We start from the raw sequence: 12863 nt of genomic DNA on the forward strand, positions 1-12863 counted from the left end.
AATGATACAGTCCCAGTCAGCAGTCCTGAAACCAGAGCAGACTTAGACCAGAGTTCTGTAGTATGAAATGACTTCGACATACCCAGGATATATTTCACATACTGTAACAGTGGCAATCAAGCTATAAGCAGTAACACAAAAGTGTTGATAAACTCCATCCAAGCTATGAGCACGTTCATATGAAAGGAGTGTTGGCTGTGTGCCTGAGATGTAGACAAGTCCACTGACATCAGAGTGAGGGATTTTTACAAAAGAAGATAAAAACTATAACATTACAGTAGCATGAAGAAATTACACAAATAACACACGTTGGAAGTGGCACAGCTGCTGCAGATACATCAGCAGTATGAGTGTCTTGAACAGCAAAAGCCTTGTGTAAATGTTTATGGACTTTGGATGGTAAAGCTAGAAAGGAGCTGCTGTATTAATGAAATGCCAGGAAAGAAAGCCGCAAAAATGAAGACTGTGAAAGTTGACTGTGTATTAATACTCTGTGTATTAATACTGGAGACATTGATTATTTCATTAAAATTGATATTTACATGAGTTTAAGATAGTTTTAGAATTAAAATCTATTAAAATTTATGTCCAGAAAATGATATGCTTAATTTTAGGATCTTGCATTCAGGGGCATAGAACAGTTGATATTAAAATTGTTTGCAGCCAGTAAGCAAGAAAAAGAAGAAAAAAAAAATCAAGGTTCACCTAAATTCACTTAATACTTGTGTATATAAAGGATTTTTCCATGGTTGTTCAATTGTATTCTTTGGTAATGTGATTATTGTGGATAATACTAACTTTCCACTCTCCACTTCTGGCGTAGAAGTGATGTTTTTTTCCCCCTAATTGCGTATTTAGAAACTGGCATCTTGGAGCAGCCATTTGACTGCATTAACAGCTGGATCACTATCTGGGGATACTCGCCAGGTGAATGAATCAGTTCAGTTTTATTTATATAGTGTGAGCTGACAACAGTCACCTCAGTCTGCTATTCTGCATCAGTGTAGTTTTACAGACAAATGAATGGATGAGACCCCACGAGCCAAATTTGGCGACAGTGGAAAGAAAAAATCTCTTTTTAACAGGAAGAAACCTCCAGGAGAACCTGGCTCGGGGAGGAGCAGGTATCAACTGCAATGGGTGGGTTGGGTGATGAGTAGAGTGTAGTGACATTCACAGTCGCATTAATAGGAATTTGCGTTAAATTAGATATTTGAGAGTTTCGCAACCAAATGTTTTGCAGAATCCATCAGCATACAGTTTCAAATACTCTGTATGCTTTATGTACCTTCATTCTATTGGATCAGGGATAGTATGGATATTGGATAGAAATACGTTTGAGCTTTAAACATGTTAAACCCATACAAGAGAGGTTCGGAAATAACTGGATCCTTAGCTACTAAATTTTTAGTAGAGAACTCTGTCATTTCACCTGACTCCAACTTGATTTGGAGGAAGGAAAAATGTAATTGTCCACATATTTAAGGTCTGGACTGTACTTGTGGACAATCCAGCCTGTTTTTGCAACCTTTTTAGATCCGTTACAGTGATTTACATGAGCCCAGTAACTCTTGACTCTATTTCTCGTCTTTTGGCTCCATAATTACAGAATAATTGCCTCGCTATATCTTACTCAACAGGGAGCACTTAACCACTGAAACCGTGAAATAACACACTGGGACGGGATGATCTGCTGAAGTCAGCTGTATTACCAACTCTTGCCTCCTCTCTGATGGGAGAATAGGCAGTGGGGAGGGGAAGTGTCTGTGGGGGGAGAGCACTACCACGCTCCACCAGTCCACAGCCTGTTCCTGTGTCTGCACAGAGACGAGCACAAAGGCCCCAACCCACATTTGATGCTTTGTGGCCGTGGACACAAGGAGAGGCTGCCTGTCTCAGAAAATAGAACTCAATTAACAGTTTTGCTGCAGGCATATTGGAACATTGTTTCATTAATGAGATGAATACAGTCTGATAATTACTTCATCTCAATTAGGAAAAAAGGCTACACTCTATATTGATTGTGCCTGATGAGCTTGAAGGTTAATTAGGAACACGATTTTTCAAAAGTCTATGCTGCTCTTGTAGCTGTTTGTGGTTGACATTCTGGTTTAAAGCAGGTCTTCCCGTCACAATAAGACCACTTCATTTGTTTCGTTTAGCAAAAATAACCTGCTCTTCCTTAACCTTGAAGCCAGCCTGTGTTCTAAGCACTCTGATCCACAAGAGGGAGCCGTGGTGCTGCTGAAAACCTGCACATAGCAGCATGGGTTCTTGGACTGACTGCAACGCTTCAACAGGCCCACATTAATACACCTGTGCAAAGCCAAATGGAACAAACTAACAGTGCATTACCATTAACAATACAAATTACACCATTAGGCACACTTGGCTCACAGGCCTAGTGACGGCTATAAATAGTTTCACTTGGTCTTGGACAATTTGTGCCGTACTTGCATAATGACAGCACTCAAATTAATTCAGAATGTGTGAATGAAGTTCCCTGCAAACAGGAACACGTTGGGCTTTTTTTAGTGGTTTGTCTCTTCCTTTGCAAGAAGAACTGATCAGCAGCTTTGATATAAGTGAAATGATCTAATGTAGTATGCACAATAATGACCTCTTTTTGTCAAATGGCCCTCTGGATTGGCTTTGAAGCCTCTTTCAGCAGACCATAGGAGACCCAGCACAGTTTTTGCAGCTAGCTGACCTCAAAGTGGTTTCACTACTGCTCCATAAAACAAACAGAGCAGAGCAGAGGCAGCTTGACTGCCCCTCGCTGGGACTGTGGACAGGACCTTAAAGCGCTTGGCCAAAGGGGACCATTATGTGTACTACTTCTCTCTGTGTTTTATGTAAATGCGCCACGCTGCAGTGGAAGGTAAAATTAAGCCAGCATGTCAGAGGCTCTGGGCCAAGAAAACCTCAAGTGTCCCTGATATTTTACTGGAGCCTGGTGCAGATGATAGATTGTAGTTGATGGGAGGGAGAGAAAATGATGGAGGCCATCATCATCATAAAGCATCGCCAGACTCATCCATTAATGCTTTCTTGCCTTCTGGCCTGTTACTCATTGACATTTCATGATGTGAAAAGGATAGTTGAACAAGACAAAGACTCTTCAGCCACACTAGCAGCTATTTGAGGCTACACAGATAGTTTACCCCCTCCAGTATCAGCATTACATTTAAGACACGGAGCTAAGCATCCATTTCTATGGAGGAGAAGTACATGGTAATGTTTGGGGAAACTCACAAACTGCTTCCCTGAGAACACTTATGTGATCCTAAAATACACTAATAACCATCACACTAAAAATATTGTGTCAATGCAACAAAAAAAAAGCTCTTACTCAAACTGTTGAATGCCATGAAATTTCCTTTTACCCCTGGTGGTTCATCACCAAACACATGCTAAAATGAAAAGTATTCCCATCAGCAACAGTGTTGTCTAAGGAGCAAATATCAGTACGCTACACAAACTGAAATGGTGAACATGACTACGGTGAACACTACTGTTTATCATAGACTTAACTGGCTATAGGTATGAATGTGATCATAGACAGTTGGCTGACTCTGTGCATTAGCCCTGTAACAGACTGGCGATGTATCCGGGGCGTACGCTGCCTCTGTGACACTGAACTGGATAAGCAGAAGAAAATGGATGAATGAAGGGATGCAAAACATTGACATAACTACTGTGACATCAATCACAGTAAGAAATACAATTTATCTTGCTTGTGGCCTCTAATGAGGATCATAAATTACAAAATTATCATGATGTTGCATTTAACAAGGCCTTGAATCAGTAATTTAAACCTTAGTCATCAGAAAAGCAAAAAGGTTGTTCTCTATTATATTTAGCCGGACTTCTTTTTCCAACCATGAGTCGCCCCCTGCTGGCTGTAGAAAGAATGTCGCTTTACCACAGTCTTGGACTAGCCTCACTTTTTAGACTTGGAAGAACCAGTTTGATTTGGGTATTTTTTTTGTTTTGTTGTTTTAAATAGCTTATTTGGAGTAAATTGTATTTAAGTGTGTCTGTGAAGGTTCTCAGTCATCCAGGTCATCGTAGTCAAAGGAGCTTGCAAAGAAAAGCGTCTGGACTTCTTTAAGTTGCTTGAAGACGTTTCACCTCTCATCCGAGAAGCTCCTTCGGTTCTAAGGTCAAATGGTGGGGAGTCCCAGATAGCATAGAAGAGCCACCTCCACAGGACAAGACTCAGCAGTCCATCTGCATCTTAAGGATAAAGGACACTCTTTCGAGGATGCCAATGTTCATATTTTGGACAGAGAGGACAGATGGTTTGAAAGAGGAGTGAAAGAAGCCATCTATGTCCACTGTGAGCGACCATCTTTGAACAGAGGCGGTGGTTTACGACACCAACTGTCTGCCATCTATAATCCAGTTTTGAGTTCCCTCCCCAGACGCCTTAACGCCCACTCACATCCTGGGCCATCTGACCTCAGGAATTCGCATGATAAGGTGGGGCCAGGTTTCACAATGAGCTCACCCGAAACCCTGGCTGATTGGGACCCACACCCAATTTCACACCTTGGCTCAGGCGATTAGAGGATCATCAGGGGGTCCTTTTGTCCCTCTGTGGGGGGACACTCCCACTAGGTTTAAATCTGGGACTCCCCACCACTTGACCTTAGAACTGAAGAAGCATCTCGGATGAGAGGTGAAACGTCTTCAAGCAACTTAAAGCAGTCTTTGCAAGCTCCTTTGACTATTTAAGTGTGCTTTTCATCAAACAGAAAGACTTTTTAAACATTTTGAAATGAATTCCAAAAAATGTAAGTCCACCCATTATCTTCCACATCCAAAGACGGCTCATGGTGGCAGCAGGCTAAGCATGGTAATCAAGACATCCTTCTCTCTGGCCACACTTTCCATTTCCTCCCATGGGATCCTGAGGCATTCTCAAGCCAGATGAGAAATATAATCTCTCCAGCAGGTTTTGGGTCTACCCCGGGGTCTCTTCCTAGTTGGCCATCCCAGAACACATCCAAAGGGACATGCCCAGGCTGCTCCACACCCCAAAACTATGCCTGGCACCCATCTCTTGGTGAGGGCTCCAGTTTTCCACTTCCAGCTCTAAGAACTGTATTTCATTGGGCTTTTCTGAATTGCTCATTGTCTGGTCCCTATCCTGGGACTTATTTGGCATGGGAGACCCTACCTGGAGCTATTGCTCCAGACAATACAGCTCCCAGGATGACAGAAACAAGCAAATGTCTCCTACTGTGGTGTCAGTGGGAAAATATAGTAAGTGCTGATCAAAACAGAACATCATTGTTTTGTGTTACTCATGTTTTACTTATACAAGAGCGTTGCCAATTAGGGACCATCAGTGCTTTGAGCTAAATGCTAGCATCAGTATGTTGCAATCGAACCTGATGTCATTAGTCTAGCAGGTGACAGGGAAGGGAAGGCGTGTAGAGAATTGATGCTGTGTGCATCAAACAAAATGTTCTTTCATCCAGATGGTTGGAGGAGTCTTTGAGGGTTTCAGAAATTCTTTCAGAACAGCAATAACTCTTGCTGAATACCCAAAACTTTTTAAATATCACCAGAAATAGACGTTTAGCTCTGTGAAGAAAATAATCGCTTGTCACTGCCATTGTCCTTAAAATAAAAGACATTTAGCTACTGAGTATAGGACCCAAGAAGTTTGGAGCGAGAGATGTTGTACGGACTAAAAGTCAGGAGGTCTCAGTCTCTGGTGCTTCAGGTTTGACCATTTTTCTTTTTAGTTTTATTTAAGTCTCATCGTATCTCTCTGTGGGTCTGTTTAGGGGTGACGTGGTAGGTCAGCTGCTCTACCTCTTTGGTCCACACTGAAATTTATGTTTCTTTGTTTTATTGCTGATAACATGATGCAATAAATGATGATGCAATAAAAGAAATGATTCAGGACATTTAATCTAATTTGACAGAAATACCAATCCTCTATTGAGTGATTGATAGAGCAATGGCTGGATTAAATTGAATCAGATAAAAGGTCTATCATTTGCCTGGTGGTGATGCTTTGACCTTTGCTTTAGCAAGAGGCTCTCTAAGGTTGTTAGAGTTCATTCTGAGGCGGACATCAAACTTTCAAAAATTTAATAAAAAGCACAAAGTTGGACTAACTTGGAGGAAAAGTCTGGGGGATCACCAAAGTAGGGTTCAGCCTCTAAGGGCAATGTACCAAACATAATGGTAATATATGTAATAGCTTTGGAGATATTGGTTAATTGGCTAATGATCTGTGACTGTCAACTCAGGAAATCATCAACATTCGATGTTGCTGACTGCTGAATTCCTATCACCTCGAAGCAGTCTGGCCATTCTCCTCTGAGCTCTGGCATCAATAGGTCATTGTCATTTTTCTGACTACTCTTCTTAAACACTACGGATGCATGTGTAGGATGAGCAGATGAGCAGTTTCTGAAATACTTACACCAGCCTGTCTGACAACAGTGGAGTTGCTGCCCATGTAATTGGCAGATGAGATATTTGCAATAACAAGCAGTTGAACATTGGACCGACTGAAATAGCCAGTGAGTGTATGTGTTACTAAAGTGAAAACTGTGAGGGACTAGTACTACTGAAGTCAACTGCAATCCATCTAATACTTGCTGAAATATTAAAAACCCAAATGTCCCCCAGGGTGACACAAAAAGGATTATTGTCCGCTGGGGACTCTTCATATATTAAGTGACGGACTAACCAGAAGCATGCTGTTAACATGGTTTAAGTACAGCTCTCACACACACACCTCTCTACAGTAATCTATGCAAACATACCGCTTGTTAAACAGACAATGGCTATGCGCCTTTTTATAGATAAACTTTTAAAATTGTATTGTAATAAAGATCAGAGTAAAAAAGATTTAATCAGGATCATTTCTGTCATTTACATGTTGAAGTACATAAACTAATTCTTAATGGACATTATGAGCCAGTGAGCACAACAGGGAGGTTGACCCCATACAGGAAACTCTCTGATACTCTTAATTAGATTGCTGTATTGTAGTTTGACCTTGGTGGAAGACACTCTACACTGCTCCATCTCTCTCTCCCCCTCCCTCCCTCTCCGTCTTTCTCTTGCTCTTGGTTGTGCCGGCAGGCTGAGAGAACATTGTGGAGCATGGGCATTTTCTCCTGGAGGGTAGGAGAGAAATGCAATCAGCAATTCAATCGTGGCCATTGTGTAGCAGTGCTGATGAGCTTTGCAGAGTAGATAATGGATTAAATTATTTATCCCCCCTCCTCCTCCTCCTCAGTGCTCATTGTTGCCTCCTCTTTGTGCTGCTACAGCGGTACACAGACGTAGGTTGAAGGCCTCGATCACTCCCTGCCTTTCATAGATCTAATTTTTCTAATTAGCGCCTGAATGAAGAACGGTCTCTCCCCCTTTTTACCTCCTGCTTCCACTGTGCCGTTCATTGTCAGATGCATTCCATGAGGTGAGCATGTGAACCTATCAGCGTTCAATTCAATGCCAGAGAATATCACTGTACCACCACATCGCCATCAGTCCTCCCCATACTCCTCTTATTGAACCGCTAAGTGATTTTGATAATAACCTAATCAAGGACAGTTTCTTTAAATGAGTGAATTAGACTGCAGCAGCTGAGCACCAGCTGATCTGAGATCTGTTACCAAAATGCCACTCCTCAAAGTGTTTTCATTTAGCTGGCGATGATACGGAGGCTCCTGGATCCACACTGAACCACAGACAAACATGTAAACAATGGCCACCAGCTGTCTTTATCCACAGTTTTCTAACCAATGTAACCTGCTACTCATCGCTTTCAGTCTAACAATGAAAACTCTAACGCGCTCTCATTTTTAACAGTGAAATTAAAATCTCAAACATCCCCCAAAACACGTAAAAAATTAAACAAAAATCAAAGTTGCATAAATGCTTTAAAATCAAGTGAGTCACAAGCGAACAGAATCGAGTGATTGAACCATTTAGAAAGCTTTAAACTTTTTTAAATTAATCAACTGAAGTTCTAAAATCAACAAAAGCCAGTGATATCGTATCAGACGGGTAGAAGAAGAAAAAGGAACTACAGTAAATCATACTGTTTGATACAAAATAAATATTTTCACATTAATCTCAAAGTAATAGCTAAAATGAAGCAAAAAAGATTAAGAAGTTTTAAAAAAAACTTCACATAGTCAGATAATTTAACTGTGATATTTCTTGGTGCACTGAGTTGTAGTTTAGACCTTTCAGAATTTTTTTTATATAGAGTAAATCTTTCATACAAAACATGGCAGCTGCCGCCACAGTGTTTGTACCTTTGTTTCTTTTAAACCAGACACAATCATAATGGATGAATGTGTAGACCTGGGGCGTTTTCAGCCAACACCAACACTAGCTTTGCAAAGTATAACCAGAATTCACAGTGATATGAAGTCCCATCGTTTGGCTAGCATAAAACCAATGCTAGCCAAACGAAGTCCCATCGTTTGGCTAGCATAAAACCAATTTAAAATGTAGTCACCAGGAAAACAAGAGGTGGCTTCACTTTTTTGTGCATGTGTGTGCTTCCGTCACATCACTGCAGAAATCTTTTAATTCAGCCACATTGCAGAGGTTTGGGTATGGACAGCTTGTTTAAAGTTCCATCATTTGGAGCAAGCTAAAGCAGCCCAAGACCATCAGACTACAACCAGTGTTGGTCAAGTTACTTGAAAAATGTAATCAGTAACTAATTACTGATTACTTCCCCCAAAAAGTAATCCAGTTACTTTACTGATTACTTATTTTCAAAAGTAATTAATTACTTAGTTACTTTTTAAAAACACGATTTACAACCTGAATAGGTGATAAAGAAATAGATCTTTCAACCCAATTCTACTTTTTCTGCATAATCGATCATACAAAATGTAATCAAATGGAAAAGTCTCTTTTTAAAACTTGTTTTATTTGTTTTAATCTTTTAACTTTATGCATCAAGCAAAAATTTAATTATATGCAACATTCTCTGACTGGATGAAATTTGTTTAACATTTAAACCTATTTTCTGCACATTCCAGCACATAAAATAAAATATTTTTTTGTGTTTACACTCAGTCTTTCAAATAGATGCAAGTAAAACACACCAGAAAATAAATAAAATCAAAGACTAGCGGTCCTGTTGCTCTATTTTCACCTGTAAAGCAGGAGTAGGGTAGGCGGAGGTTTACCATGGTGCAGGTGTGCCGCAGCGGTCAGTGGAAGAATCCGCGAGTTTCTCTGTGAATTTCCCATTCTGTGGTAGCGCACTCAGTGCTTGCTTGGAAGTTTAGGGGTTTTTTTCGCTGTAAAAAGAAGTTTTCTTCCCACGCACAATGGACGCTAATGTTTTTGTCACTTTTTATGGAATCAAACTCAAAGTAAGGTCAGTACTTCCATGCTTTAAACGCTGCATGCTCATACTCTCTCCCGCACTCGATATATTATCCATTGTTGATCTGCACACAGCTGTTGCAACCAACGTCGCATACGTCATTGTCATGAGACACTCTCGCAAAAAAATTACGGTTTTAGTAACGCAGTATCGCAGCGTGCTTACGGAAAAGTAACAGTAATCTAATTACATTTTTTTGCAATAGTAATCCCTTACTCGTTACTTGAAAAACTTACTTGACAGTAACGAGTAACACGTTACTGCCCATCTCTGACTACAACCACCATGTTTGACTGAGTGCATGATATTAATGGTACTCAACCCTTTAAGAAAGTTCAGCTTTTGTCTGGGCAGGCCACAGACTATTTTTCAAAAGGTCTTGGGAACCATCATGATATTTTTTGGCAAATGCAGTCTTTAATGAGGCATGTGCAAGTTGTTTAAATATTCTTTGGGTTTTTTTGTGGCCTCCTGGATGAGCCGTCATTACTTTAAGTAATTTTGGTGGGCTGGCCTCTTCTTGGAAGGCTCAATACAGTTCACAGTTTTCTCCATTTGTGGATAACGGCTTTCACTGTGGTTCACTTTAGAGCATGGCGATATGACCAAAAATATTTATCAATATATACATTTGAAAATTTGCAATAACGATATAACTGACGATATAATTGACACTAGACAAAATACTTTACAACTCCACAACTTTAATAGTGCAAAAAAAAAAAAAAATCAATGTATTTTTAAAGTTATAAAGTTATATAAAAAAGTTATATAAAAATTTAACTGTGCAAATGCAAATTCCTTGCTGACATTTTAACCGAAAGGCATTTCCAGTGAAAACCATAACCATAACCATGTAGAATATCCACAAAACTTAACCCTCCTGTTATGTTGGTTTCCAGGAACACTAATTATGTGTGTCAGAAACACTGGCATTGATTATTTTACAATTTTGTTTCATAATTTAGATTTTTTTCGTTTTCTGTAGTGATGCAGATGACATGTGACATCTCTTCTGTTCTGGGTCAATCTGACCCGCAACAAAATAGGAGGGTTAAAAAGAGGTTATACACACACACACAATACGGTAATATTATGTTGAAGCACAGTACGTATCACTCCGCGATGCTCCTGACTACGATAGCCGTAATGCTCCGACAATCCATCAAGCTGTGCGGGTTCGTAGCTTAGCAAAGTCGTACTAAAACATTTGACAGATTTTCGAGCACCGTGTACCACATAAAATCGTTTCGAGGTCAGTAAACACAACCAGAATTCATACATAAGGCACACGGGATTATAAGGGGCACTGTCAATTTTCAGAAAAATCAAAGTATTGATTTTAAGTGTGCCGTATTTTCCAAAAAACACGGTAATAACAACGGCCCGCAAGCATGCGCTACCAAAAATAGTGCTTTGTTGTGTATCTGACGGACGAAAGCTAAACCAGCTCCACACCACTGAAGTTGCAGCATTTTTACAAACTAAGTCTGGTTCATCCGTTTCATTCAACGATCCGCTTTCGCCCTTCTCATTCTCCGTTGCCGCCGTGCTTTTTTTCCGCCATGTGCGTATGAAAACAAAGGCACTGCGCATGCACGTTTTACCCATATTTCATTTTCTTATCGTTGCCCAATATTATACCGGTATTACTATGAATGGTATGATATGGCCCAGCCCTAGTTCACTTAAATCCTAAAGCCTTAGAAACAACTGATAGATAGTTTCTTTGTTTTTATGTGTCATGGCATGATGCTTTTTGAGATCTTTTGAGAACCACACACTCAGAGTGCTATTTAAATTTGTGTTCCACTTTCAAAGTGACAAAAGCTACAGATGGGTTGAACATGCCACAGAACTACTCAGAACAGAGTTTAGGATCTTTGAAAATCAATATTTTCGGCTCTAGGTTTTTTTTTTTTTTTTAAACAAACAGGAAGGAAGGAAGCTGGACTTTAAGGGTGAGATCTTTGAATGATGCAATTCAACATTTAATTCCCAACTTTGCAAGAGATGTAACCACAGTCCAGGATGGATTTTTTAGGCAGGGGGAGGTGGGTTGTTGTTTCTTAACTGACGCATTATTTTATGCACCCATGCTCAAAATTCAATCTAATCTGATTTCTTCTTCTTCGTTTTTTCAGGATTTTAATAAACTTTTAACACGTTGATTGAATGTTTGTCTGCACAGCACGAGTTTGTAATGAGAAGCAACAGCGAAGAAATAAACAAATCCAGATTACTGGTCCTTTGACAAAAATGTAATCGTTAAATCTTCCATTTTATTATCATTGTAGTTTTTTTTTCCCCCTTTGTTGTCAGATTTGCCTAAGGATTAAGGCTGGCAATATTTTACACTCTTTTTATTGTCAGCAAATCCCTTGAAAAGGCTGAAATCAACAATGCAGTCTGTCTGAATACTTTGTGAAATTTAAAGCCCCAAACTCACCACTTCTTACAGAAGAATGCAGATTTTTAAAAACGGGATCACAGAGATGTATTTTCAATTTTAAGGGGGTCAAAGAAATGTCCATAAACAGCTGTGCCACAGATTTTTTCGGCAAATACAACAAAACTGGACATTATCAGTCCACTGAATGGCTACTATCAATTTCCGTGTTGCTCTCCTCTGCCTACTGGCAGGTTGATTAGGCTGTTAGGAACCATTTTAAAATGAATGACAAAAAGAGCAAAATATTATGCAGGCATCTGTTTTGTGAAATGCACGTAGAACAGTGGTAAAAACCAGGGTTCCAGCAAATGAATCCTTATAATGTGCACTTGTAACAGGGTGTGTTTTAATGAAAATAGATTTGGTGCCCAAACCAAACCAAAAAGCCACTGAAAACATCAAATAATAGAAAAAGATGAGATAATGACCGCAACATTACCCAATGGAGTTCAGAGTTATTGTCACGGAAGGAACAACAGATTAATAGAGCTAAGGAAGTGCCTTAAACCTGCATCATTTTTAATGGCCCCCAGGGGGCGATACCTGTTGCTACAAAAAGATTTCCAGGCCTGTAGAAGTCTACGGGGAAAAGAGCTTTATGACTAGGCCTTTTTAAATTCTTTCCCAATAAGTTTACCATTTCACTTGGTCATTTCAGGGAATATTTCACTTTGTAAAATCTGGTAATTCTATGTTTCAGACAGGGGGATTATCCGGGAATTATCCAGGTTTATCATCTGGCTAACAACTTGTGACAAGAAAGATGGAAGTGCTAAGAATAAAATGTTCAAAAACCGTATCATACACATCTGTTCATGAGTAACAGACAAAAATAAATCAATAAAAAATCAGGCGTACACTTCTTGGATAATCTGTTAGTACAGTTTACTGCACAGAAGCCACATTATTAGTCAGATAACTGCATTAAAAATCAACAGCAGGCACCAACAGCACACACCTGTTTTTTTTAAAGCCGTAATGTTGGATAGTTTAACATGGGAGTCTATATATAAATAA

Source organism: Neolamprologus multifasciatus, chromosome 23, assembly GCF_963576455.1.
Source record: "Neolamprologus multifasciatus chromosome 23, fNeoMul1.2, whole genome shotgun sequence".
In the NCBI taxonomy this organism is placed as follows: Eukaryota; Metazoa; Chordata; class Actinopteri; order Cichliformes; family Cichlidae; genus Neolamprologus; species Neolamprologus multifasciatus.